We start from the raw sequence: 27,359 nt of genomic DNA, 5'->3' as shown, positions 1-27,359 counted from the left end.
TCTCTGTCTACAGAAACACATTGGAAAGATATCTAAGGATGTCATGCATCAGGGTCTGCTGTAATGATCCCACAGCCCCACCTATGTGTCCTCAGTGCCGTACCATGTCAGTGACTTCTAAAATGTAGCATCTGCATTTGGGAGATAATTAGGAAGGAAATGCTTCATCTTCTCATGCTGTAGGCTTTGATCAGTCTTCTTTGTTCTCTCATCCTTGTGGCAAGGGACCATGAAGGCAACGTCAGGGCTGTTTCACCTCCTCTGCCTCAAACCAAACAATAATCCCAGTGCAGGCTATGAATGTAGCAGATCTTAAAGCTTTTGATACTTATTTCAAACCCCAGACCCCCTGGATCACTCAGACCAGATGCATGATATCTCTGATTGAGCCCTACACGTGCTCTATTGGCAATATGCCAAATTGGTCCCTGGTACTGCAGCTGCAGTGGATGTGGCCATGGGACATTTTGATAAACTAAACCTCGTGCCCCAGTCTGGTTGCATTCTCATTGGTGTCACAGGTCGGTTTGCTCTCTTGATAGGACCCAACAAAATCCACAACGCACTCCAGATCCCTGAGACTCAGTGTGTGCCATCATCCATAGCCCTATCCCTCATTTTCTGCAGCCTCTGCCAGCTCAAATTTGGCAGCTCAGGTCTTGGTCTCAGAATCAATTCTGGGAATATTTTGTGCTGATTTATTTGAGTTCTGTCAGCTAAGCATCTGCTGTGCACTCTTCTAACACTCAGCACATCACTTTCCATCCCATGTATCCTGTCCACTTGAGAGTGTGCATCCAAGGAAAACAGAATTTCACCTTTGCTGCTCCATTACCAGAGGTCAGGTCCTGCACTGATTTCCATTCTCTACTTTGCCTTCTCCTCCTTCCAGGTTTTCTGAGGCCTCAATCTGTCTTTGGAAGTAAGAGACCAAGCTTAGGCTTGTGTCCTGAGCCAAGGGCTTTGTGAGTGGATGTTTACCTTGCTGTGTACATGGGAGCGAACGAGCGTAGTTTGCACTGGTACCCTGCCAACTGGGCATCGATAAATCAAAATTTTCCAGAGATAACTCACATAAATGTGATCCTTGTTTAGCTCTTTTTTCTATGCAGACATGGTGGGAGGGTATGTCCGAAGACTCCAATTTTGACATTGTGTTGATAACTCAGTGGCAGTCTTTCAAAGGTTAATAGAATTGATTTACATATTTTGGGATTTATGTGAAAATGAAGTTAGTTTTTGAAACATACAAAATCTACCTTGAAGCCAGACTTGTGAAATTCTTGTAAAATTTTGTCATCCCTAAGGAAAAAATATACAGATAGAATGTAAAATAGCAGTCCAAAATGATTAAGGGGACATGTCAACTCTTTACTGTTGATACCTCCAACACTAGGAGGAAACATGAAATAACTATTGAAAAAATGATATAACCCCAAACCTGGGTTTCCCTGTTGCATGTGGTGCCCTTTCCTCCCAATGACACATACTGCCCAAAGTTGGCATTTCAAGGGGTAACATTCCTCTCTAGTAAAACACAAGACAAACCAAACAAAATATATACATGCATGCTTGGTTCCAAAAGAACCTAGAGGCATTATAGCTATGAGAAAACTGTTGCAGCTTTGCTAGGCTATTGGGAGCTAGGTGTTCTTCTATCAGTGGTGAGAATGCTTAATTGTCCGATCATGTTGGGTAAAGCAATTATCAAAACCAAGTCTGCACCCCCATGATATAGTGCTTGACTGATGGGAAAAAACCGTTCACATAACGTGTGTCCTTTAATGTCTATGGCGAATTTTACAGTTCAGTTCACTAAATGACTTATAATATTTACCTATACGGTCTTGAAAATCTGAGGCCTAATACATTTCAAGTTCAGTCAAAGATTCCCCTCACTTACCACACTCCATCACCCCAAAGAAGACATAACCCAAGCATTTGCTGAATGTAGGGGAAGGTCATCATTCCTTCCTGTGAGCTAATTATTCAATTCCTACCTATTTTATTCGAGAGTATTTGACCTTTGAGGAGTTCACTGTTGTGCACAGAGTGTGAATGTGGAGGAACTCTGATTCTGGGAGGGGCTTGCTCTTCTCCTACTGGCTTCATTGCAGCTCATGTGGTGATCCTTTGAAATGGATGCCTGAGTGGAGGGGAGGGAAGAGAAAGTGCTTCATAGCTAGGCCCAACCCTGGGAAAAGGCTTACCTGGGCTTGGTGCATTGTGGTCTGAATGGTTTGTAAATTCCCCTTCGGACATGTGGATTCTCACGACTTATTCCACCAACATGAGCGATTTTACCATCTCTGCCTTCTCTTCTCTTTTAGACGTCAGGAATCTTGGACCCGTTCTTGGAGCAGAGAATTGAGTACCTTCCTCAAGTGCACGTAGGTGTTCCACAGGTTTCTGCCATTATCAGCGAGGCTCAATATATCTCGTGATTGTCTTTCTTGCCTTGGATTCTCTGCAGAAGTCTCCATGCCAGTATTCTCAATTGTAGGAGAACAACCATCATCAATGTGTTCGCATCTCTCTTCAATCCGTGCAGCCAAATTTTCTGCCAGCTTCTCTTCGTGTCTCCCATAAAGTCGACTTCTACAGGACTGGGCATGTCTAAAAGTACCTCAGAGCCTCACCAGTAAGCTGATGACAGGCAGATCTTCCACTGTCTGACTTTTCAATTTCTAGAAACTGACCCATGATCTCAGGCCACTGGGCAGCAACAGTATCTCGAACTTACAATGCTTCCTAAACAATAGACTTAAGCCAAGCTCCACAGAGTGTGGCAACCCCACCATGACACTGATCCACCTACCGAGCTCTGCCAAGTTACCTTGGATCCACCAGCTCATAACAAGCCTCATAGAACAAACCAACATTCCACCTGGAATCTAACCAGTAACTGTCATCCTCAATTGTTGCTGCATTTTTACAGTGTTGGTGAAGGGGCTGCATCAGACGACAGGTACTTAAGGTAAAAGTGATTCTCTCCATTAGCGTCCCATGATCCTTTTTTTCCTACCCTCTTTCCTTTAGTTCAGTTCTCTAAACACAGTACAAATGGAGGGAAGTGTGTCCATGATAAGTTTATGGTTTCATCCATCTTAAAACTTTCTAACAGTTAACAGTACAAAAAGACCTACTAAAGGAAACATATGTTTGTGTAATATCCATTCACCCATAATATATATCTGTCTGTTGATTTTCTGCTGAAAGACCCACAGTCTCAGAACATGGATCCATTTATTTCATGGGGGCTGAATATCCAAGAAATGAAAACATTCCCAAAGTACACTTCACTGTCTGTCTGTCTTACTCTTAGAACAGTTTTGTAGAGCTGATTTTCTTTGTTATAGACGTATGCCATTTAATCTCTTCGTAGTGTGGAATATGCCATTCAATCTTCATCTTGGAAGACTTTTAAGAATATATCATGGAGTATGAATCCATTATATTCAATATAGGCATTTGGGTTAGGTCACTATGTGCTCTTATGAATCAATATTTATGAATATTAATGCACGCATCTGTTTTCTGAATACAGGTATGTTGAGTACATGCAAGCACTGATACTGGGTCGATGCGTGCTGAATGATCCTTGATATCACTTTGCATATTATCTTTTGAATTATCACGGTTCCTGTGGATATTATCAGCCAACCATACTCTTTTGGTGTTTGTTTGTTTGTTTGATTGCTTGTTCTTAGATTTGCAAACACATTCTGCCTTGCATCTCTCTGTTTGCTTTAAACAGAGAGTCATATAAGATGATTCACTTATTATAGGGCTGAAAATCCCCTATGTTTTCCTGCTTCCCTCTCCCATCTTTAGGGTTTTGATGTCCTCCTTGCCTTCTTCTTGTTAATTGTCTGCAACTCATGGCTCTTCTTGCATTTCCAATGATGGTTTTCTTATTTCCATTTCGTCTAGCTTCTTTTCTATTCAGGGTAGTATTCTGAATCTTTCTTTTAGGAAAAGTTTCAAACTGCCGAATTCTTTAAAGTTTCCAGGTATCTGAAATTCTCTAGCTCTGCCGTTATTAGAAATGGCGGTCTTGTTGCATAAGCTACCCTAGATTGCAGCTGTTTCTCATTCACGATTTCATCTAAGTCCTGGCACTCCTTCTTATCCTGCAATATTTCTCCCGAGATATAAGCGGAAACCCCTCTGGAGGTTCTGTTGTGACTTAGTTGCTTCCTTCTAGGTGCATTGGTAATCACTGTGTTGATCATGAACTTTGTTGATTTGAATGATAATACAGCTGCTTGTAGGTCTATTGGGATTCCACATAATTTGGATGCTGTTTGCTTACTTTTTTTGTATAGATGATTGCTTCTTCATTTTCAGCAATTTTCTGTCTGATTTTTTTCCAAATATCTTTTCAGACTGAATAACCTTTTCTTGCTTTTAACTCTGGAACTTTTATGAATCCTATTCTTTCATGCTTTGTCTTAACCCAGGATTCAACAGCAATGTTTGCGTTGGTTTTCCTTTGCATTTCTATGTCATTTTCTGATCGAGGGATTTCAGTTCCCCTGTGTTCACAGTCATTCACGAGTCCCTCTGCATTATCTAGTCTGCTTAGGACTGACTTTAGCCCTGCTATTATCTCATCCATTGAGTTTGCTGATTTTATTTTGCTCGTCTTTAGAGGGTCTCTTCCCCTTTTCTGGAATTCTGACTTTTGTGATTCTGAGACACTGTTGTTCTTCAGTGTTTCTATCACCTCCATTTTAAATAAATGTCTGATAGTGTTTCACAGTCTAGTTGTTTGAAAGCTTTTTTTTGAGCCTTCAACCTCTTTGGAACTAAAAATGTTACTTCCTGTTTCTTTTACTATACTTCTTTATCTCTACTGGTCAGTTAATTTCAAGTATCTAATGTAGACTTGTAGGGCTTTTTAAGTGAAAGTTTAAGTCTCTTGTGTGTACAAAGTTCCATGATATTTGTGTGAGGACAATTTTTCCTACACATTGATGCCATGTCATTTTCCTATGTGTGTTGTCTTGTATATATCTAAATGCTGGTGATGCCTTTGCTGTGATGAACACAGCATACCCTTTTCGTTTCGTATAACCTCAATTTACTACACTTATGTCACTGTACTGAAAGTTCACAGGACTGTTTCTCTTGTGGAAATGAAGCATGTAAGGCTTTTCAGCTCTGCAAGCTGTTGAATGTCATTTTGGAGTGTTTCAAAAACAGCATCATGACTGTGAGCTTGTCCTTTCTATTTCTATGGGAATGTACCAATGTTATGAGTTCGTTCCAGAGCTTCTCTGTCTACAGAAAAACCTGTGGAAACATATCTAAAGATGTCATGCATCAGGACCTGCAGTCATTATCACAGTGCCCCAGCTAGATATCCTCCCTGAAGTACACTGTCAGTACCATTCAAAATGTAGCATTAACATTTGGTAGATAATGGTGAATGAAATGCTTCATCTTCTCACGTTGTGAACCTAGACCACTGTTCTTTGTTCTCTCATCCTTGTGGCTTTGGACCATGAAGGCAACCACAGTGCTGTCCCGCATCCTTTGCCTCATAACAAACCGTAATCCCAGTCCAGTCTATCAGTGTAGCAGATCCTGAGGCTTTGGAAACTGATTTCTACACCAAGGCCCCCTGGATCCCTCAGACCTGATGCTTGATGTCTCTAGTTAGACACCACACATGCTCTATTGGCAAAATTCCAAATTGGACCCTGGGCCTGCAGATGCAGTGGATGTGGCCATGGGACCTTTCGAGAAACTCAACCTCATGCACCTGGTTTCTTGCTTTTTCATTGAGGTCCCAGGTCTGTTTCCTCTCTGGATAAGGCCAACCACAATCCACAACACACTCCAGTTCCCTGATACTCAGCGTGTGCCATCACCCATAGCCCTATCCCTCATTGTTCGTAGCCAAACCGAGCCCAAATTTGGCAGCACTGATGTTGGTCTCAGAATCAATTGTGGGGATATTTTGTGCTGATTTCTTTGAGTTCTGTCAGCCAAGCATCTGCTGTGCACTCTACTAACACTCAGCGCATCTCTTTCAATCCCATGCATCCTGTCTGCTTGAGAGTGTGCGTCCAACTAAAACAGGGTTTCACCTTTGCTGCTCCATCAGCAAAGGTCAGGTCCTGCACTGATTTCCATTCTCTACAAAGCCTTTTTCACTTTCCAGTTTTTCTGAGGCCTCATTCTGTCTTTGGAAGTAAGAGACCACTCTTTGTCAAGTGTACTGGACCACGGGGTGTGTGAGTGGATGTTTATCTTGCTGTGTACATGGGAGCGAGTGGGCGTTGTTTGCACAGGTACTCTGCCAATTGGCTATGAATAAATCAACACTTTCCATATATAACACACAGAAATGTGATTCTTGTTTATCTCTTTTTCTATAAAGCCATGGTGGGAGGGATTCTCCAAAGAATCCAGTTTTGACATTGTGTTGATACCTCAGTTGCGGTCTTTCAAAATGTTAATAGAATTGATGTACAAATTGGGGATTTATATGAAAATGAAGTTAGTTTTTGAAACATACTAAATCTACCTACAAGCCAGACTTGTCAAATTCAGGTAAAATTTTGTCAGCTCTAAGGGAAACATAGACAGATAGAATGTAAAATAGCAGTCCAAAATGATGAAGGTTTCATGTCAACTGTTTACTGTTGATGTCTGCAATACAAACAGGAACCATGAAATAAATATTAGAACCATGAAATAACCCCAACCCAGTGTTTCCATTTTGCATGTGGTGCCCTTTCTCCCAGTGACTCATACTGGCCAATGTTGTCATTTCAATGGGTAACATTTCTCTCTAGGAAGACACAAGGCAACCCAAACCACTTATTTAAATATAGGTTTGGTTCCAAAACACCTAGAGGCATTATAGCTATGAGAAAACTGCTGCAGCTTTGCTAGACTATTGAGAAACAGGTTCTCTTTTATCAACGATGAGAAAGGTAAATCATCTGACCGTGTTGGGTAAAGCAATTTAAGCCAACTAAGTGGGCACCCCCTGATATACTGCACCCGGGACTTGAACGAAGGGAAAAGACGGTCCACATAACTTCTGTCCTTATATGTATATGGCGACTTTTACACTTCTGTTCACTAACTGACTTATAATACTTACCTATACTGTCTTGAAAAGCTGAGGAGAAATACGTATTCAAGTTCAGTCAAGTAATCCCCTCGCTTACCAAACTCTCTTCACCCAAATAAGACGTAACCCCAGCACTTGCTAAATCAAGGGGTAGATAATCATTTCTTTGTGTGAGCTATATATTGAAACCCTATATATTTTGTTAGAGAGTATTTGACCTTTGAGGAGTTCAGTGTTGTGCACAGAGTGTGAAGTTGGAGGAACTCTGGTTCTAGGAGGGGCTTGCTATTCTCCTTCTGGCTGCATTGCAGCTCAGGGTCTGATCCTTTGAAATGGATGCCTGAGTGGAGGGGAGGGAAGAGCAATTGCTTGATAGCTAAGCCCAAACTTGGGAAAACGTTTATCAGGGCTTCATGCTCTGTGGTCTTTGAGATTTGTAAATGCCCCTTGGGATGTGTGGATTCTCATGACCTCTTCCAGGAACATGAACAGTTTTATCATCTTTGCCATCTCTTCTCTTTTAGACGTCAGGAGCCTTGGGCCACTTCTTAGAGCAGAGAATTTAGTACATTCCTCAAATACACGTTGACTCTCCACAGTTTTATGCTAGTATCAGCGAGTCTCAATATGTCTTATGAATGACTTTCGAACCTGGTATTCTCTAAAGTAGTCTCCATGAGAGTATACTCAATTGTAGCAGAACAACTCTCATCAATGTGTTCACATCTCTCCTCAATCCGTGCAGCCAGCCTTTCTGCCAGCTTCTCTTCGTGTCTCCCATAAAGTCGACTTCTACAGGACTGGGTAAGTCTGAAAGTACATCAGAGCCTCACCAGTAAGCTGATGACAAGCAGATCTTCCACTGCCTGCCTTTTAGTTTCTAGGAAATGACCCGTGATCTCAGGCCATTGGGCAGCATCAGTATATCGAAATAACACATCTTCCTGAAGAATACACCTAAGCCAAGCTCCACAGAGGGCAGCAGCCCCTCCAAGACACTGATTCACCCACAGAGCTCTGCCCAGTTACCTTGGATCCACCAGCCTCAACAAGCCTCGTGGAACACACAACAATTCCACCTGGATTCAAACCGGTAACTGCCATCCACAATGGTTGCTGCATCTTAACAGTGTTGTTGGAGGGGCTGCATCAGATGAGAGGTTCCTAAAGTAAATGTGATTCTCTACATTAGCGTCCCATTGTCCTTTATTTCCTACCCTGTTTCCTTTAGTTCAGAACTCTAAACACAATACAAATGAAGGGAAGTTTGTCCATGATAAGTTTATGGTTTCACCCGTCTTTAAACTTTCTAACAGTAAACAGTACAAAAAGGCCCACTATAGGAAAAATATGTTTGTGTAATATCCATTCACCCATAATACATATCTGTCTGTTGATTTTCCGCTGAAAGACCCACAATCTCAGAACATGGATCCATTTGTTTCATGGGGGCTGAAATTCCTAGAAATGAAACCAATCCCAAACTGCAATTTACTGTCTGTCTCTCTTACTGTTACTACAGTTTTGTAGAGCTACTTTTCTTTGTTATAAGTGTATGCCATTTATTCTCTTCGTAGGGTTGAATATGCCATTCATTCATCCTTTTGGAAGACTTGTATGGCTGTATCATGGACTATGAATCAATTTTATTCAAAATATGCATTTGGGTTAGGTCACGATGTGCTCTTATGAATCAATATTTATGAATATTAATCCACGCATCTGTTTTCTGAATACAAGTGTGTTGAGTACATGCAAGCAGCGATATTTCGTCGATGCGTGCTGAATGATCCTTGACATCACTTTGCATATTTTCTTTTGAATTATCATGACCCTGTGGACATATATCAGCCAACCGTACTCTTTTGGTGTTTGTTGTTTGTTTGATTATTTGTTTGTTTGCTTTTTCTTTGCTTTGCAAACACATTCGGTCATGCATCTCTCTGTTTGCTTCAAACAGAGAGTCATATAAGTTGATTTACTTAGTATTTTGCTGAATATCCCCTATGTTTCCTGCTTCCCTCTCCCATCTTTAGGTTATTGATGTCCTCCTTGCCTTCTTCTAGTTAATTCTCTGCAACTTATTGCTCTTCTTGCATTTCCAATGATGGTTTTCTTATTTCCATTTATTCTTGCTTCTTTCCTCTACAGGGTAGAATTCACAATATTTCTTTAAGATAAGTATCGAAATGCTGAATTCTTTTAAGATTTTCCAGTCTGTGAAATTCTCTAGTTCTGCCGTTATTAGAAATGGTGGTCTTGTGGCATAGGCTACCCTAGATTGCAGATTTTTATCTTTCAGGATTTCGTCCAAGTCCTGGCAGTCGTTCATGTCCTGCAAAATTTCTGCCGAGATATAAGCTGGAACCACTCTTACGGTTCTGCTGTGACTTAGTTGCTTTCCTCTAGGTGCAATGAAAATCACTGGGTTGATCATGAACTTTGATGATTAGAATGATAATACAGCTGCTTGTAAGTCTATGGGGATTCCACATAATTTGGACACTATTTGCTTCCTTTTTCTGTATGGATGATTGTTTCTTAGCTTTCAGCAAATTTCAGTCTGATTATTCTCCAAATATCTTTTCTGTCTTTTGTTTTATATGATGCTGTTCCCTCTGGGACTCTTATGAAACTTATTTTTTCATGCTTTGTCTTACCCCAGGATTCAACAGCAGTATATGCATTGGTTATGCCTTGCATTTCTATGTCATCTTCTGATAGAGGGATTTCAGTTCCCCTGTTTTCACAGTCATCCACGAGTCCCTCTGCATTATCTAGTCTGATTAGGACAGAATTTAGCCCTGGTAATATCTCATCCATTGAGATTTCTGATTTTATTTTCTCGTCCTTAGAGGCTCTCTTCCCCTTTTCTAGAGATCTGCCTTTTGTGATTCTGAGACACTCTTCTTCTTCAGTGTTTCTCTCCCCTCCATTTTCAATACCTGCTCTGATAGTGTTTCACGGTCTAGTTGTTTGAAAGCTTTTCTTTGGGCCTTCAATCCCTTTGGAACTGAAAATGGTACTTCCTGTTTCTTTTACTATACTACTTTATCCCTATTGGTCAAGTAATATCAGATATATAATGTAGAATTATAGGGCTTTTTAAGTGTAAGTTTAGTCTGTTCTGTACGCAATTCCATGATATTTGTGTGAGGACAATTTTTCCTACACATTGATGCCATGTCGTTTTCCTGTGTGTGTTGTCATGTATATCTCTATTTCCTGGTGATGCCTTTGTTGTGATGAACAAAACATACTCTTCTCGTTTAGTATAACGTCATTTTTACTACACTTATGTCACTGATCTGAAAGTGCACAGGACCCTTCCTCCTGTGGAAATGAAGCATGTAAAGGTTTTGAGCTTTGCAGGCTCTTTAATGTCATTTTTTTGTGTTTCAAAAACAACATCGTGACAGTGAGCTTGTCCTTTCTATTTCCATGGGAATTTCCCAATGTAACGAGTTCTTTCCAGAGATTCTCTATCTACAGAAAAAACTGTGGAAACATATCTAAGGATGTCATGCATCAGGGCCTGCTGCCATTTTCACGCAGCCCCAGCTAGGTGTCCTCGGTGCCGTAACCTTTCAGTGCCATTCAAAATGTAGCATCTGCTTTTGGGAGATAATGATGAAGGAAATTCTTCATCTTCTCATGCTGTGTACCTAGACCAGTGTTCTTTGTTCTCTCATCCTTGTGGCTAGGGACCACGAAGGCAAACACAGAGCTTTCCTGCATAATCTGCCTCATACCAAACGTAATCCCAGTCCAGGCTATAAATGTAGCAGATCCTAAGCCTTTGGAAAATGATTTCAACCACAAGGCCCCCTGGATCACTCAGACCATATGCATGATACCTCTGATTAAGCCCCACATGTGCTCTATTGGCAAAACACCAAATTGGTCCCTAGGCTTGCAGATGCAGTGTATGTGGCCATGGGACATTTCGAGAAACTCAACCTCATGCACCAGGATTGTAGCATATTCATTGGGGTCCCAAGTTAGTTTCCATTCTGGATAGGGCCAACCACAATCCACAACACACTCCAGATCCCTGAGGTTCAGCGTGTGCCATCATCCATTTCCCTATTCCTCATTGTTCGCAGCCACTGTGAACCCACATTTGGCAGCACCGATCTTGGTCTCAGAATCAATTGTGGCGATGTTTTTTGCTGATTTCTTTGAGTTCTGTCAGCCAAGCATCTGCTGTGCACTCTTCTAGCACTCAGCACATCACTTTCAATCCCATGCATTCTGTTCGCTTGAGAGTGTGCTTCCAAGTAAAACAGGGTTTCACCTTTGCTTCTCCATCAACAGAGATCAGGTCCTGCACTGATTTCCATTGTCTAATTTGACTTCTCCCACTTCCATGTATTCTGAGGCCTCATTCTGTCTTTGGATGTAAGAGATCACTCTTTGGCAAGTGTCCTGGACCATGGACTGGGTGAGTGGATGTTTATCTTGCTGTGTAGATGGGAGCGAGTGAGCGTATGTTGCACTGGTACCCTGACAACTGGGCATCGATAAATCAACACTTTCCATATATAACTCACAGAAATGTTATTCTTGTTATCTCTTTCTGCTATATGGCCATGGTGGGAGGGTTTGTCCGAAGACTCCAGTTTTGACAATGTGTTGATACCTCAATTGTGGTCTTTCAAAAATTTAGTAGAATTGATTTACATACTTGGGGAATTACATGAGTATAAAGATAGATTTTGAAACATACTAAATCTGCCTACAAGTCAGACTTGTCAAGTTAAGGTATCATTTTTTCAGCTCTAAGGGAAAAGAAGACAGATAGAATGAAAAAAGCAGTCCAAAATAATGAAGGTGACAGGTCAATGGTTAAATTTTGATGCCTCCAACACAAACAGGAAGCATGAAATAAATTTTGGTCCCATGAAATAACCCCCACAAAATGTTTCCCATTTGCATGTATTGCCCTTTCCTCCCAGTGACTCACACTGGCCAATGTTGTCATTTCAAGTGGTAACATTTCTCTGTAGGAAGACAGAAGGTGACCCAAACCACATATTTATATATAGGCTTGGATCCAAAAGAACCTAGAGGCATTATAGCTATGAGAAAACTGCTGCAGCTTTGATAGGCTATTGAGAACCAGGTCCCCTATTATCAACGATGAGAATGCTTAAGCTTCCGATCATGTTGGGTAAAGTAATTAAACACAACCATGTCTGCACCCACGTGATATACTGCACCAGGGGCTTCAATGAAGGAAAAGACCGTCCACATATCATGTGTCCTTACATGTCTATGGCGAATTTTACACTTCAGTTCACAAACTGACTTATAATAATACATAAACTGTATTGAAAAACTGAGGACACATACATATACAAGTTCAGTCAAAGATTCCCCTCACTTACCACACTCACTTCACCAAAAAGAAGATGTAACCCAACATTTGCTGAATCTAGGGGAAGGTCATCATTTCTTTGTGTGAGTTAATATTCAATTCCTATCTATTTTAGTCGGGAGTATTTGAACATTGAGGTGTACAGTGTTGTGCACAGAGAGTAAAGTTGTAGGAACACTGATTCTAGGAGGGGCTTGCTATACTCCTACTGGCTTCAAAGCAACTCAGGTGCTGATCCTTTGAAGTGGATGCCTGAGTGTAGGGGAGGGAAGAGCAAGTGCTTGATAGCTAGGCCCAACCCTGGGAAAAGGCTTACCAGGGATTCATGCTCTGAGGTCTGAGTGATTTGTAAATGCCCCTTGGGATGTATGGATTCTCATGACCTCTTAAAAGAACAAGAGGCGTTTTATCAACTCTGCCATCTCTTCTCTATTAGACGTCAGGATTCTTGGACCAGTTCTTGTAGCAGAGAATTGAGTATCTTCCACAAGTGCACGTTGATCCTCCACAGGTTTCTGCCAGTATCAGCGAGGCTCAATATGTCTCATGAATGTCTTTCAAGCCTGGTATTCTCTACAGAAGTCTCCATGCCAGTATTCTCCATTGTAGCAGAAGAACACTCATCAATGTGTTCACATCTCTCCTCAATCCGTGCACTAATCCTTCTGCCAGCTTTTCTTCGTGTCTCCCATAAAGTCGACTTCTGCAGGACTGGGCAAGTCTGAAAGTCCCTCGGAGCCTCACCAGTAAGCTGATGACAGGCAGATCTTCACTGTCTGCCGTTTCAGTTTCTAGAAACTGACCCGTGATCTCAGGTCATTGGGCAGCATCAGTATCTCGAAATTACACAGCTTCCTGAAAAATAGACCTAAGCCAAGCTCCACATAGGGCGGCAGCCCCTCCATGACACTGATCCACCCACAGAGCTCTGCCCAGTTAACTTGGATCCAACAGCTACACCAAGACTCGCGGAACACACTGACATTCCACCTGGAATCCAACAGGTAACTGCCATCCCCAAAGGTTGTTGCATCTTGTCAGTGTTGCGGGAGGGACTGCATCAGAAGAGAGTTTCCTAAGGTAAATGTGATTCTCTCCATTAGCATCCCATGGTCCCGTTTTTCCTACCCTCTTTCCTTTAGTTCAGATCTCTAAACACAGTACAAACGGAGGGAAGTGTGTCCATTGTAAGTATATTATTTCACCCGTCTTTAACCTTTCTAAAAGTTAACAGTTCACAAAGACCCCACTATAGGAATCTTAAGTTTGTGTAATAGCCATTCACCCAGAATACATATCTGTCTCTTGCTTTTTGGCTGAAACACCCACACTCTCAGATCATGGATTCATTTGATTCATGGGGGCTGAAATTCCTAGAAATGAAGCCCATCCTAATGTACACTTTAATGTTTGTCTCTTTTGTTCTTAGTACAGTTTTGTATAGCTACTTTTCTTTGTTATAGGCGTATGCCATTTATTCTTACGTAGGTTTGAATAGGCCATTCATTCATTCTGTTGGAAGTCTAGTAAATCTATATAATGGAATACGAAACAATGTTATTCAAAATAGGCATGTGGTTTAGGACACGATATGCTCTAATGAATCAACATTTTTGAATATTAATGCACGCATCTGTTTTCTGAATACAAGTGTTTTGAGTACATGCCAGCAGCGATAATGTATCGATGCGTGCTGAATGATTCTTCACACCCGTTTGAGTATTTTCTTTTGAATTATCATGGTTTCTTTGGGTATATGTCAGCCAACCATACTATTTGGTGTTTGTTTGTTTGATTTTTTGTTTGTTTGCTTGTTCTTTGTTTTGCAAACACATTAGGCCATGCATCTCTCCGTTTGCAGCAGAGAGTCATATAAGCTGATTAACTTTATATAGTGCTGAAAATCACCTATGTTTACCTACTTCCCTCTCCCATCTTTAGGGTTTTAATGTCCTCCTTCCCTTCTTCTTGTTTATTCTCTGCAACTCTTTGCTCTTCTTGCATTTCCAATGATGGTTTTCTTATTTCAATTTCATTTTGCTACTTTTCTATTAAGGGTAAAATTCTCAATCTTTGCTTAATGATAAGGTTCGAGCTGCTGAATTGTTTTACGTTTTCCCGGTCTATGAAATTTTCTAGATCTGCCATTATCAGAAATGGCAGTCTTGTGGCATAGGCTACCCTAGAATGCAGATTTTCCTCATTCAGGTTTTGGTCTATGTCCTGGCACTCCTTCCTGTCCTGCAATATTTCTGTCGAGGTATAAGCTGAAACCCCTCTGGTCTTTCTGTTGTAACTAAGTTGATTTCCTCTAGGTGCATTTAAAATCACTGGGTTGATCATGAAATTTGATGATTTGAATAATACAGCTGCTTGTAGGTCTATAGGGATTCCACATAATTTGGATGCTGTTTGCTCCTGGTTTCATATAGATGATTGTTTCTTGGCTTTCAGCAAATTTCAGTCAGATTTTTCTCCAAATATCTTTTCTGAGGTTTTTTCTTTTTTTATACCCAGCTTTTCCTTCTGAGACTCTTATGAATCCTAGTCTTTCATGCTTTGTCTTACCCCAGGATTCAACAGCAATATTTGCATTGGTTTACACTAGCTTTTCTGTGTCATCTTCTGACAGAGGGATTTCTGTTCCCCTTTGATCACAGACATTCACGAGTCGCTCTGCATTATCTAGACTGCTCAGGACTGACTTTTAACCTGCTATTATCTTATACATTGAGTTTACTTATTTTATTTGGCTCATCTTAGAGGTTCTCTTCCCCTTTTCTGATATTCTGCCTTTTGTGATTCTGAGACACTGTTGTTCTTTATTGTTTCTCTCACTTCCATTTACAATAATTTCTCTAGTAATGTTTCAAAATCTAGTTGTTTGAAAGCTTTATTTTTGGCCTTCAATCTCTTTGGAACTGAAATTGTTACTTCCTGTTTCTTTTACTATATCTTTATCTCTATTAGTCAAGTACTATCAGGTATCTAATGCAGACTTGTAAGGCTTGATTAAGTGAAGCTTTTAGTCTATTTGGTGTACCCAATCCCATGATATTTCCCTGAAGACAAATTTTCCTTGACATCGAAGCCATTTCGTTTTCCTGTGTGTGTTGTCTGGTATACCTCTATTTACTGGTGATACCTTTGCTGTGATGAACACACCATACGCGCGTCATTTAGAATAATCTCCTTTTTATTATGCTTATGTCACTTTTCTGAAAGTGCACAGGACCCTTCCTCTTGTGGAAATGGAGCATCTAAATGTTTTCAGCTCTGTAGGCCGTTGTATGTCATTTTGGAGTGTTTTCAAAACAGAATATTGTTAGTGCACTTGTCCTTTCTAGTTCTGTGGGAATGTCCCAATTTTACCAGTTCTTCCCAGAGCTTCTCTGTCTACAGAAAAACCTGTGGAAACATATCTAAGGATGTCATGCATCAGGGCCTGCTGCCATTATCCCACAACCCCACCAAGTTGTCCTCGGTGCCATACAATTTCAGTACTATCCAAAATGTAGCATCTGCATTTGGGAGGTAATGGTGAATGAAATGCTTCATCTTCTCACGCTGCGGACCTAGACAACTAATCTTTGTTCTCTCATCCTTGTGGCTTGGGACCACGAAGGCAAACACAGCGATGTCCCGCATCCTCTGCCTCATACCAAAACTTAATCCCAGTCCAAGCTAGGAAATTAGCTGATCCTAACACTTTGCAATCTGATTTCAACCCCAAGGACCCCTGGATCCCTCAGACCAGATGCATGATTTCTCTAAATGAGCCCCACTTGTGCTCTATTGGCAAAATATCAAATTGTTCCCTTGGCCTGCAGATGCAGTGAATGTGGCCATAGGACATTTCGATAAACTCAACTTTGCGCACAGGGTCGTTGCTTTCACATTGGGGTCCAAGGTCAGTTTCCTCTCTTGGTAGGGCAAACCACAATCCACAACACACTCCGGATCCCTGAGACACAGCGTGTGACATTATGGATAGCCCTATACCTCATTTTCCGCAGCCAATGCTAGCTCAAATTTGGCAGCTCGGATCTTGGTCTCAGAATCAATTGTGGGGATATTTTGTGCTGATTTCTTTGAGTTCTGTCAGCCAAGTATTTGCTGGGCATGCTTCTAACACTCAGCACATCGCTTTCAATCCCATGTGTCCTTTCTGCTTGAGATTGTGTGTCCAAGTAAAACAGAGTTTCACCTTTGCTGCTCCATCACCAGACGTCAGGTACTGCACTGATTTCCATTCTCTACTTTGCCTTCTCCTCCTCCCAGGTTTTCTGATGCCTCATTCTCTCTTGGAACTAAGGGACCACTCTTCAGCATGTGTCCTGAACCAAGGGCTTTGTGAGTGGATGTTTATCTTGCTGTGTACATGGGAACGAGTGAGCATAGTTGGCACTGGTACCCTGCCAACTGGGCATCAAGAAATCAACACATTCCATATATAACTCACAGAAATGTGATTCTTGCTTATCTCTGTTTTCTATACAGCCATGGTGGGAGGGTTTTTTCGAAGACTACAGTTTTGACATTGTGTTAATACCTCAGTTGCAGTCTTTCAAAAGGTTAATAGAATTGATTTACATATTTTGGGATTTATATGAAAATGAAGTTAGATTTTGAAACATACTAAATCTAATTACAAGCCAGACTTGTGAAGTTCTTTTACAATTTTGTCAGGTCTAAAGGAAAAATAGACAGATAGAATGTACAGTAGCAGTCCAAAATGATGAAGGGGACAGGTCAAATCTTTACTGTTGATACCTACAACACCAACAGGAACCATGGAATAACTATTGGAACCATGAAATAACCCCCATCCTGGGTTTCCCTTCTGCATGTGCGGCACTTTCCGCCCAATGACACATACTGGCCAATGTGGTCATTTCAAGGGGAAACATTTCTCTCTAGGGAAACCCAATTAAACTAAAACACCATATTTATATGTATTCTTGGTTCCAAAACTCCTAGAGGCATTATAGCTATGAGAAAACTGCTGCAGTTTTGCTCTGCTTTTGAGAACCAGGTGCTCTTCTATCAACCATGGGAACAATCGGTTGATCATGTTGGGTAAAGTAGTTTAACCCAACAAATTATGCAACAACATGATATACTGCACCTGGGGCTTCAATGAAGTGAAAAGATGGTCCACATATCATGTGTCCTTACATGTCTATGGCGACTTTTACAGTTCACTTCACTAACTGACTTATAACTGTTACCTATACTGTCTAGAAAAACTGAGGCCTAATATATATCAAGTTCAGTCAGAGATTCCCCTCACTTACCACACTCCCTTCACACCAAGTTAGATGTAACCCCAGCATTTGCTGAAACTAGGCTAAGTTCATCATTTCTTTGTGTGAGCTATCTATTCTATTCCTATCTATTATAACCGACAGTATTTGATCTTTGAGGATTTAAGTGTTGTGCACAAAGTGTGAAGTTGGAGGAACACTGTACATAGGAGTGGCTTGCTTTTCTCCTACTGGCTTCATTGCAGCTCAAGTGCTGATCCTTTGAAATGGATGCCTGAGTGGAGGGGAGGAAAGAGCAATTTCTTGATATCTAGGCCCAACCCCGGGGAAAGCTTACCAGGGCCTCATGCTCTGTGGTCTGTGTGATTTTTAAATGCCCCTTGGGACGTGTGGATTCTCACAAACCCTTCCAAGAACATGAACGGTTTTATCATCCCTGCCATTTCTTCTCTTTTAGACGTCAGGAATCTTGGACCACTTCTTGGAGCAGAGAATTGAGTACCTTCCTCAAGTAAACGTTGACCCTCCACATGTTTCTGCTGGTATCAGTGAGGCTCAACATGACTCGTGAGTCTTTCAAGCCTGGTATTCTCTAAAGAAGTCTCCATGCCAGTATTCTCCATTGTAGCAGAACAACTCTCATCAATGTGTTCGCATCTCTCCTCAATCTGTGCAGCCAGGTTTTCTGCCAGCTTCTCTTCGTGTCTTCAATAAAGTCGACTTCTACAGCACTGGGCAAATCTGAAATTACCTCACAGCCTCACCAGTATGCTGATGACAGGCAGATCTTCCACAGTCTGTCTTTTCAGTTTCTTGAAACTGACCCGTGATCTCAGTCCATTGGGAAGCAGCAGTATCTCGAACTTACAAATCTTTCCGAAAATTAGACCTAAGCCAAGCTCCACAGAGAGTGGCAGTCCCTTCATGACACTGATCCACCCACAGAGCTCTGTCCAGTTAACTTGGATCCACCAGCCACAACAAGCCTGGTTGAACACACCAATATTCCATCTGGAATGCAACCGGTAACTGCCATCCCCAATATTTGCTGCATCTTTCCAGTGTTGGGGGAGGGGCTGCATCAGACGAGAGATTCCTAAGATAAAAGTGATTCTCTCCAATAGCGTCCCATGGTCCTTTATTTCCTACCCTCTTTACTTTAGTTCAGAACTCTATACACAGTACAAAATAGGGAAGTGTGTTCATGTTAATTTTATGGTTCCACACATCTTTAACTTTTCTCACAGTTAAAAGTACAAAAAGACCCCACTATAGGAATCTTATGTTTGTGTAATAGCCTTTCACCCAGAATACATATCCGTCTGTTGCTTTTCGGCTGAAACACCCACACTCCCAGAAAATGGATCCATTTGATTCATGGGGGCTGAAATTCCTAGAAATTAATCCAATCACAATGTGCAATTTACTGTCTGTCTCTTTTGTTCTTAGTGCAGTTTTGTAGAGCTACTTGTCTTTGTTAAAGGCATATGCCATTTATTCTCTATGTAGGGTCGAATAGGCCATTCATTCTTCCTATTGGAAGACTAGTAAATCTATATCATGGAATACGAATCGATTTTATTCAAAATAGGCATTTGGTTTAGGTCACGATTTCCTCTTATGAATCAATATTTTTGAATATTATTGCACGCATCTGTTTTCTGAATACAAGTCTGTTGTGTACATGAAAGCAGCAATACTGTGTCGATGCGTGCTGAAAGCTCTTTGACATCCCTTTGAGTATTTTCTTTTGAATTATCATGGTTCTTTGGATATATATCATCCAACCGTACTGTTTTGGTGTTTGTTTGTTTGATTGTGTGTTTGCTTGTTCTTTGTTTTACAAACACATTAGGCCATGCATCTCTCCATTTGCTTCAAACAGAGGGTCATATAAGCTGATTCACTTAGTATAGTGCTGAAACTCACCAATGTTTTCCTGCTACCCTATCCCATCTTTAGGGTTTTGATGTCCTCCTTGCCTTCTTTTTGTTTATTCTCTGCAAGTCATAGCTCTTCTTACATTTCCAATGACGGTTTTCTTATTTCGATTTCGTCTTGCTTCTTTTCTATTCAGGGTAGAAATCTCAATCTTTCATTTAGGATAAGGTTAGAACTGCTGAATTGTTTTAAGTTTTGCTGGTCTGTGAATTTCTCTACTTCTGCCATTATTTTAAAGGGCGGTCTTGTGGCATAGGCTACGCTAGTTTGCAGCTTTTTCTCATTCAGGATTTGGTCTATTTCTTGGCACTCCTTCCTGTCCTTCAATATTTCTGTCGGGATATCAGCTGAAACCCCTCTGGAGATTCTGTTGTGACTAAGTTGCTTTACTCTAGGTGTATTTAAAATCATTGGGTTGAACATGAACTTTGATGATTTCAATGATAATACAGCTGCTTGTAAGTCTATTGGGATTCCGCCTTCTTTGGAAGCTGTTTGCTTCCTGATTTCGTATAGATGATTGTTTCTTGGCTTTCAGCAAATTCCAGTCTGATATTTTTCGAATACATTTCCAGCCCTTTTTTTGTTTTTTTCTTATTCTTTTATAATCTTTCTTTTTCATCTGGGAATCCTATATGTCCTAACCTTGCATTCTTTGTCTTTTCCCATGTTTCAACAGCAATGTTTGCATTGGTTTACACTTGAATTTGTATGTCATCTTTTTACTGACAGTTTTGTGTTCTCATGTCTTCTCAAACACTTTTAAGTCCCTCTTCATTATCTAGTCTGCAAATTCCTGTCTTTAGCCATGCTATTATCTCATCCACTAAATTTTCTTTTTGTTTTTAACTGTTTATTGATTCATAATCATTTTACAATTTTGTCTCAAATTCCAGTGTAGAGCACCATTTTTCTCTTATGCATGTGCATATATACATTCATTGACATTTCTCTTCTTTTTTAGCCAACAAAAAATCTTGTATATATTTCCCTGTGCTACACAGTACAGTCTTGTGTATATTTTCTATATTTTGATATCCCAGTCCTTTCCCACCCCCATTCCCCTTTGATCAGAAGTTTTTATTCTATGTCTATGAGTCTGTCTCTGTTATATATATATATATTTACACATATAAGTGATCTCATATTGTATTTTTCTTTTTCTTTCTGGCTTAATCCGCTCAGAACAGTATTCTCCAGTAACATCCATGTTGCTTCAATTGGTATTATTTTGTCAGATTTTATGTCTGAATAGTTTTCCATTTTATAAATATACCACATCTGCTTTATCCAGTCATCTGTTGTTGGACGTTTATGCTCTTCCTGTGTCTTGGCTATTGTAAATAGTTCTGCTATGAACATTGGGGTGCAAGTGTCATTTTGAAGTAGGGTTCCTTCTGTATATATGCCCGTGTGGTACCCTGGGTCATATGTTGTCTAATCCTAATCTTTTTAGGAATCTCCATACTGTTTTCCACAGTGGCTGCACCAAACTGCATTCTCTCCAGCAGTGTAGGAGGGTTCCCTTTTATCCACAGCCTTTCCAGCATTTGTCATTTGTGAACTTTTGAATGATGGCCATTCCGACTTGTTTGGGGTGATACCTCATTTTAGTTTTGATTTGCATTTCTCTGATAATTTGTGATATTGAGCTTTTTTTCATGTGCCTACTGACCATTTGCATGCCTTCCTTGGAGAATTGCTTATTTGGGTCTCCTATCCATTTTGGATTGTGTTGTTTGTTTTTATTCTTATTAAATTGTGTGAGATGCTGATATATTCTGGAGATCAAGCATTTGTCAATTTCATTTGCAAAAATTTTTTCCCATTCACTAGGTTGTCATTTTGTTTTACTTATGGTTTATTTTGCTGTGCAGAAGCTTGTAAATTTTATTAGGTCCCATTTGTTTATTTTTCATTTATGTCTATTGCTTGGGTTGACTGTTCTAGGAGAATATTTTTGAGATGTATGTCAGATAATGTTTTGCCTATATTTTCCTCTAGGAGGTTTATTGTATCGTGTCATATGTTTAAGTCTTTGATTCATTTTGAGTTTATTTTTTTGTATGATGTAAGGGAGTGTTCTAGCTTCATTGCTTTACATGCTGCTGTCCAGTTTTAACAACCCCATTTGCTGAAGAGACTCTCTTGATTCCACTGAATATTCTTGCCTCCTTTGTTGAAGATTAGTAGACCAAAATTTTGTGGGTTCGTTTCAGGGCTCTCTATTCTGTTCCAATGTTCCATATGTCTGTTTTTGTACCAATACCATACTATCTTGATTAGTGTAGCTCTGTAGTATTGCCTGAAGTCTCGGAGAGTTATTCCTCCAGCCTCTTTTCTTTTTCTTCAGCAATGCTTTGGCAATTCTAGGTCTTTTGTGGTTCCATATAATTTCTTATTTGAATTTAATAGATGCAGAAAAAGCATTTGATAAAATTCAATGCCAATTTATGATAAAAATTCTCACCAAAGTGGGCTTATTGGGAGCATATCTCAACATGATAAAAGCTATTTATGACAAACCTACAGCCAGCCTAGAACTCAATAGTGAAATGCTGAAAACCTTCCTACTAAAATCTGGGAAAAGGCAAAGTTGTCCACTCTCCCCATTTGTATTCAACATAATCTTGGAAGGCCTAGCCACTGCACTCAGGCAAGAAAAAGAAATAAAAGAGATCCAAATTGGAAAAGAAGCAGAAGGAGATAAAGGTCCCTGTGCTATACAGAAGAAATTTGTTTTTTTAATCCAGTTTTTATATATTGTGGCCCACATTTGCAAATCACAAACTCCCAAATTTATCCCTTCCTACTCGCTTTCCCCCAGTAACCATAAGAATATTTACTTTGCTTGCAAGTCTGTTTCTACTTTGTAGATGAGTTCATTACTGTGTTCCTTTTCTTTCATTTCTTAGATTTCACATATAAGTGATACCATATATATTCTTTCTCTTTCTGGCTTCCTTCACTTAAGAATGATGATCTCTATATCCATTCATGTTATGATAGTATTCTTTTTTATGGCTGAATAGTATTCCATTGTATAAATATAACACCGCTTCTTTATAGTGTCATATATCAATGGACATTTAGGATGTTTCCACATCTTGGCTATTGTATATTGTGCTGCTATGGACATTGGGGTGCATATATCTTTTCAATTTAGAGTTCCCTCTTTATATATATCCAGGAGTGGGATTGCTAGATCATATGCTTGGTGCAGCCATTATGGAAAACAGTATGGATATGTCTGAAAAAACTAAAAATAGACTTACCACATGATCCACTCCTGGGCATATCTATTTCTGAATGATCTGAGTATAATTTATAGAAATCGTGTCTCAAATTCAGTGACTATTTTTTAAGATATAGGTTTTCTCTTATGCAATCACAATATATTTATCAAAATCAGGATACTTAATACTTATTCAGTATTATTATGTATGCTACAGTTCATATTCAAATTGTACCAGCTGTTCTAATCATGTTCTTCTTAATAATTTTTTTTTTGGTCCAACTGCAATCCAGATATTTGTGGGAAGGTTTTCAGTTTTTCACCATTGAGTATTGTGCTGGCTGTAGGTTTGTCAAAAATAGCTTTTATTAAACATGGTTATGTAAATTTTATTATGATTTGTTCTACTTCTGTGAAATATGTCCTGGGTAAATTGATAAGGATCACCTTAAATCTGTAGATTGCCTTGGGCATATGACCATTTCAACAATATTGATTCTTCCAATCCAGGAGCATGGGATATCTTTCCATTTTTTTAAAGTCTTCTTTAATTTCCTTCATCAGCTTTTTATAGTTTTCTGTGTAGAAGTCTTTCACTGCCTTGGTTAGATTTACTCCTAGGTATTTTATTACTTTGGGGCTATTTTAAAGGGGATTTATTATTTACATTCTTTTTCTGTTGATTCATCATTAGTGTAAAGAAATGAAATTTATTTTTGAATCCTAATCTTGTAACCTGCTACCTTGCTGATTTCTGCGATTATTTCTAGTAGTTTTTGGGTTTTCTATATATAATATCATGTCATCTGCCTATAGAGACAATTTTACCTCTTCTTTTCCAATTTGGATCCATTTTATTTCTCTCTCTTGCCTGATTGCTGTGGCTAGGACTTTCAAGACTATGTTGAATAGGAGTGGTGATAGTGGGTAATCGTGTCTTGTTCCAGATTTTCGTGGGAAGATTTTGAGTTTTTCACCATTGAGTACTATGCTGGCTGTAGGATGTGTAGACGTATTTTTGATTTAGCATTCCCTTTGTACAATTGCCCAGGAGTGGGATTGTTGCATCATAAGTTATTTGTATTTTTAGTCTTTTTAGGAATCTCCATTCTGTTTTCCACAATGGCTGCACCAAACTGCATTGACACCAACAGTGTATTAGGGTGCCCTTTTCTCCACACCCCTTCCAGCATTTTTCATTTGTAGACTTTAGAATGATGGCCATTCTGACTAGTGTGAGATAATATCTCATTGTAGTTTTGATTTACATTTCTCTGATAATTAGTTATTTTAAGCATTTTTTCATGAGCCTATTGGGCATTTATATGTCTTCATTGGAGAATTGCTTGTTTAGGTCTTCTGCTCATTTTGGGATTGAGTTGTTTGTTTTCCTTATTAAGTCATATGAGCTGTTTATATATTCTGGAGACCAAGCCATTGCCAGATTCATCTTTTGCAAATATTTTCTCCCATTCCATAAGTTGCCGATTTGTTTTGTTTATGGTTTTCTTTGCTGTGCAAAAGCTTGTAAGTTTAATTATATCCCACTTGCTTAGTTTTGCTTTTATTTCTATTGTTTGGGTAGACTGCCCTAGTAGAACATTGTTGAGATGCATGCGAGATAATGTTTTGCCTATGATTACTTCTAGGATGTGTATTGCGTCTTGTCTTATGTTTTAGTCTTTAATCCATTTTGCATTTATTTTTGTGTATGGTGTAAGGGAGTATTCTAACTTCATTGATTTACATGCTGCTCTCCAGTTTCTCCAACACCATTTGCTGAAGAGACTCTGTTTATTCCATTGTATGTTCTTGCCACCTTTGTTGAAGATTAATTGGCCAAAGTTTTCTGGGTTTATTTCTAGGCTTTCTATCCTGTTCCATTGATCCATATTTCTGTTTTTGTACTAATACTATGCTGTTTTGATTAGTGTAGCTTGTAGTCTTTTCTGAAACCTGGGAGGGTTATTTCTCCAGCCTTATTCTTTTTCTTCAGCTATGCTTTGGCAATTTTGTGTCTTTTGTGATTCCATATAAAATTTAATATTATTTGTTCTATTTCTGTGCAGAATGTCATAGTTAATTTAATACAGGTTGCATTAAATCTGTAAATTGCCTTGGGCAGTATGAGCATTTTAACAATATTTTTCTTCCAATCCAGGTGCATGGGATATCTTTCCATTTTTTCAGGTTTTCTTTAATCTCCTTAATCAATGTTTCATTGTCCTTCATTTATAAAATTTTCACCTCCTTGATTAAATTAATTATTAGATATTTTATTACTTTGAGTGCTATTTTAAAAGGGAGTGTTTCTTTAAATTCTTTTCCTGATTATTCATTATTAGTATAAAGAAATGCAACCAATTCTTGTCCATTAACGTTGTATCTGTTACCTTGCCAAATTCTTTTATTAGTTTTAGAAGTTTTGTGTGAAACTTTCAAATTTTTCTGTATACAGTATCATGTCATCTGCATATAGTTACAATTTTACCTCTTCCTTTTCCTATTTGGATCCCTTTTATTTCTTTCTTCTTACCTGATTGCTGTGGCTAGGGCTTCCAAGACTATATTGAATACAAGTGGTGAGAGTGACAACCTTGTCCTTTATGAAGATTATACTATATAGCACAGGAAAATATATACAAGATCTTGTGGAAGCTCACAGCAAAAAACAATGTGACAATGAATATATGTATGTTCATGTACAACTGAAAAATTGTGCTCTAAACTGGAATGTGACACAACATTGTAAAATGACTATAACAATTTTAAAAAGTTTTAAAAAAGCTTTTATTATGTTGAGATGTGTTCCCTCTATAACCACTTTGGTAATGTGTTTTATCATAAATTAGTGTTGAATTTTATCAAATGATTTTTCTGCATCTATTGAGATGATTGTGTGTGTGTTTTTTTTTCTTTCTCTTGTTGAGATGCATTACATTGATTGATTCATGTATGTTGCAGCATCCTTGTGTTCCTGGGATGAATCCAAATTGATCATGGTGTATGATCTCTTTTATGTGCGGTTGGACTCTGCTAATATTTTGTTGAGGAGTTTTGCATCTATGATCACCAGTGATATTAGTACATAATGTTGTTTTTTGGTAGTACCTTTGTTTTTGGTATCAGGCTAATGGTGGTTTCATAGAATGAGTTTGGAGGTACTCTCTCTTTTTCAGTCTACTGCAAGTGTTCAAGAAGGACTGTTATGAGTTCTCTGTATGTTTGGTCAAATTCCTCAGTGAAGCCTTCTGTTCCTGGACTTTTGTTTCTAGGTAAGCCTTTATTTCTAATTCAATTTGATTTCTCCTGATTGTTTTGTTCAAGTGGTCAATTTCTTCTTCATTCAGTCTTGGTGGACACTATGTTTCCAGAAACTTGTCCATTTCTTCTAGGTTATCCATTTTATTTCCTCATATTTGTTCATAGTATTCTCATATGACATTTTGTATTTTTTGGTATTTGTAATTTCTCCATTTTCCTCTCTTATTTTGTTTATTTCTGCTCCCTCTTTTCTCTTCTTCATGAGCTTGGCCAGAGATGTGTCAATTTTGTTTACTCTTTCAGAAAACCAGCTCTTGGTATATTGATTTTTTCCATTGTTTTTTAATCTTTATTTATTTCCTCCATGATCTTTCTTATTTTCTTTCTTCTGCTGACTTGCTTTTGTTTGCTCTTCGTTTTTCTGATTCTTTTAGCTAGTAGGTTAGAATGTTTATTTGAGATTGTTCTTCTTTTTTGAGGAAGTCCTGTATTACTATGAGCTTCCCTCCTAGGACTGCTTTTCCTGCAAAGCATATATTCTCTGTGGTTATGACTAGTAAAACTTTAAATAGATGTTTTCCAAGAGCAGTTTTACATTCACATCAAAACTGAGAGGAAGGTACAGAGATTGTCCATATGCTCTGTCCCCATACTTGCACAAACTTCCCTATTAGGCCACTCTGGTGGGGGACTTTTCTATCTGTTACTGTTGATGAACCAATAATGACACATCTTTATCACCTGAAGCTCATGGTTTTTATTAAGTTTCACTCTTGGTGTGCATTCTGTGGAATTGGACAAATGTGTAATGACATACATGCATTATTATAGTATCAAATGGTGTATATTCACCAGCTTCAAAATCTTCATTGCTTGCCGATTCAGCTCTCCCATCCAAAATCCCTGGCAACCATCAGTCTTTTTACTGTCCATATGGTTTTGCCTTTTCTAAGATATCACATAGTTGAAATCATACAATATGTAGCCTTTTCCAATTGGCTTCTTTCACTTAGTAATAGCCATTCAAAAAAAAAAAAAAGCATTCAAATTTCTTCCATGTCTTTTCATACCTTGATGGCTCATCTGTTTTTAGCATAGAATATTGTTCTGTTGTCCAGCTGTACCACAGTTTGTTTACCCATTACCTAATGAAGAGCATCTTGGTTGCTTCCAAGATTT

General features: G+C 39.1%; 1 long non-coding RNA gene across 1 annotated transcript in view; it reads left to right on the top strand.

Moving 5' to 3' along the window:
• Positions 1-9,494: 9,494 nt before the first annotated feature.
• LOC141576652 (uncharacterized) overlaps positions 9,495-27,359 on the top strand; it is a 53,069-nt gene continuing 35,204 nt past the window's right edge. The window contains exons 1-3 of the long non-coding RNA XR_012505069.1: positions 9,495-11,537; positions 12,910-13,477; positions 18,198-27,359. The exon at positions 18,198-27,359 is cut by the window's right edge and continues 35,204 nt beyond it. This is a non-coding gene — a long non-coding RNA (uncharacterized LOC141576652). The remainder of the gene's footprint in view (positions 11,538-12,909; positions 13,478-18,197) is intronic.

The sequence above is a fragment of the Camelus bactrianus genome, unplaced genomic scaffold, assembly GCF_048773025.1.
Source record: "Camelus bactrianus isolate YW-2024 breed Bactrian camel unplaced genomic scaffold, ASM4877302v1 HiC_scaffold_154, whole genome shotgun sequence".
NCBI classification, from domain to species: Eukaryota; Metazoa; Chordata; class Mammalia; order Artiodactyla; family Camelidae; genus Camelus; species Camelus bactrianus.
Note: the sequence above shows the minus strand (reverse complement) of the source record. Positions and strands in the feature narration are given on the sequence as shown.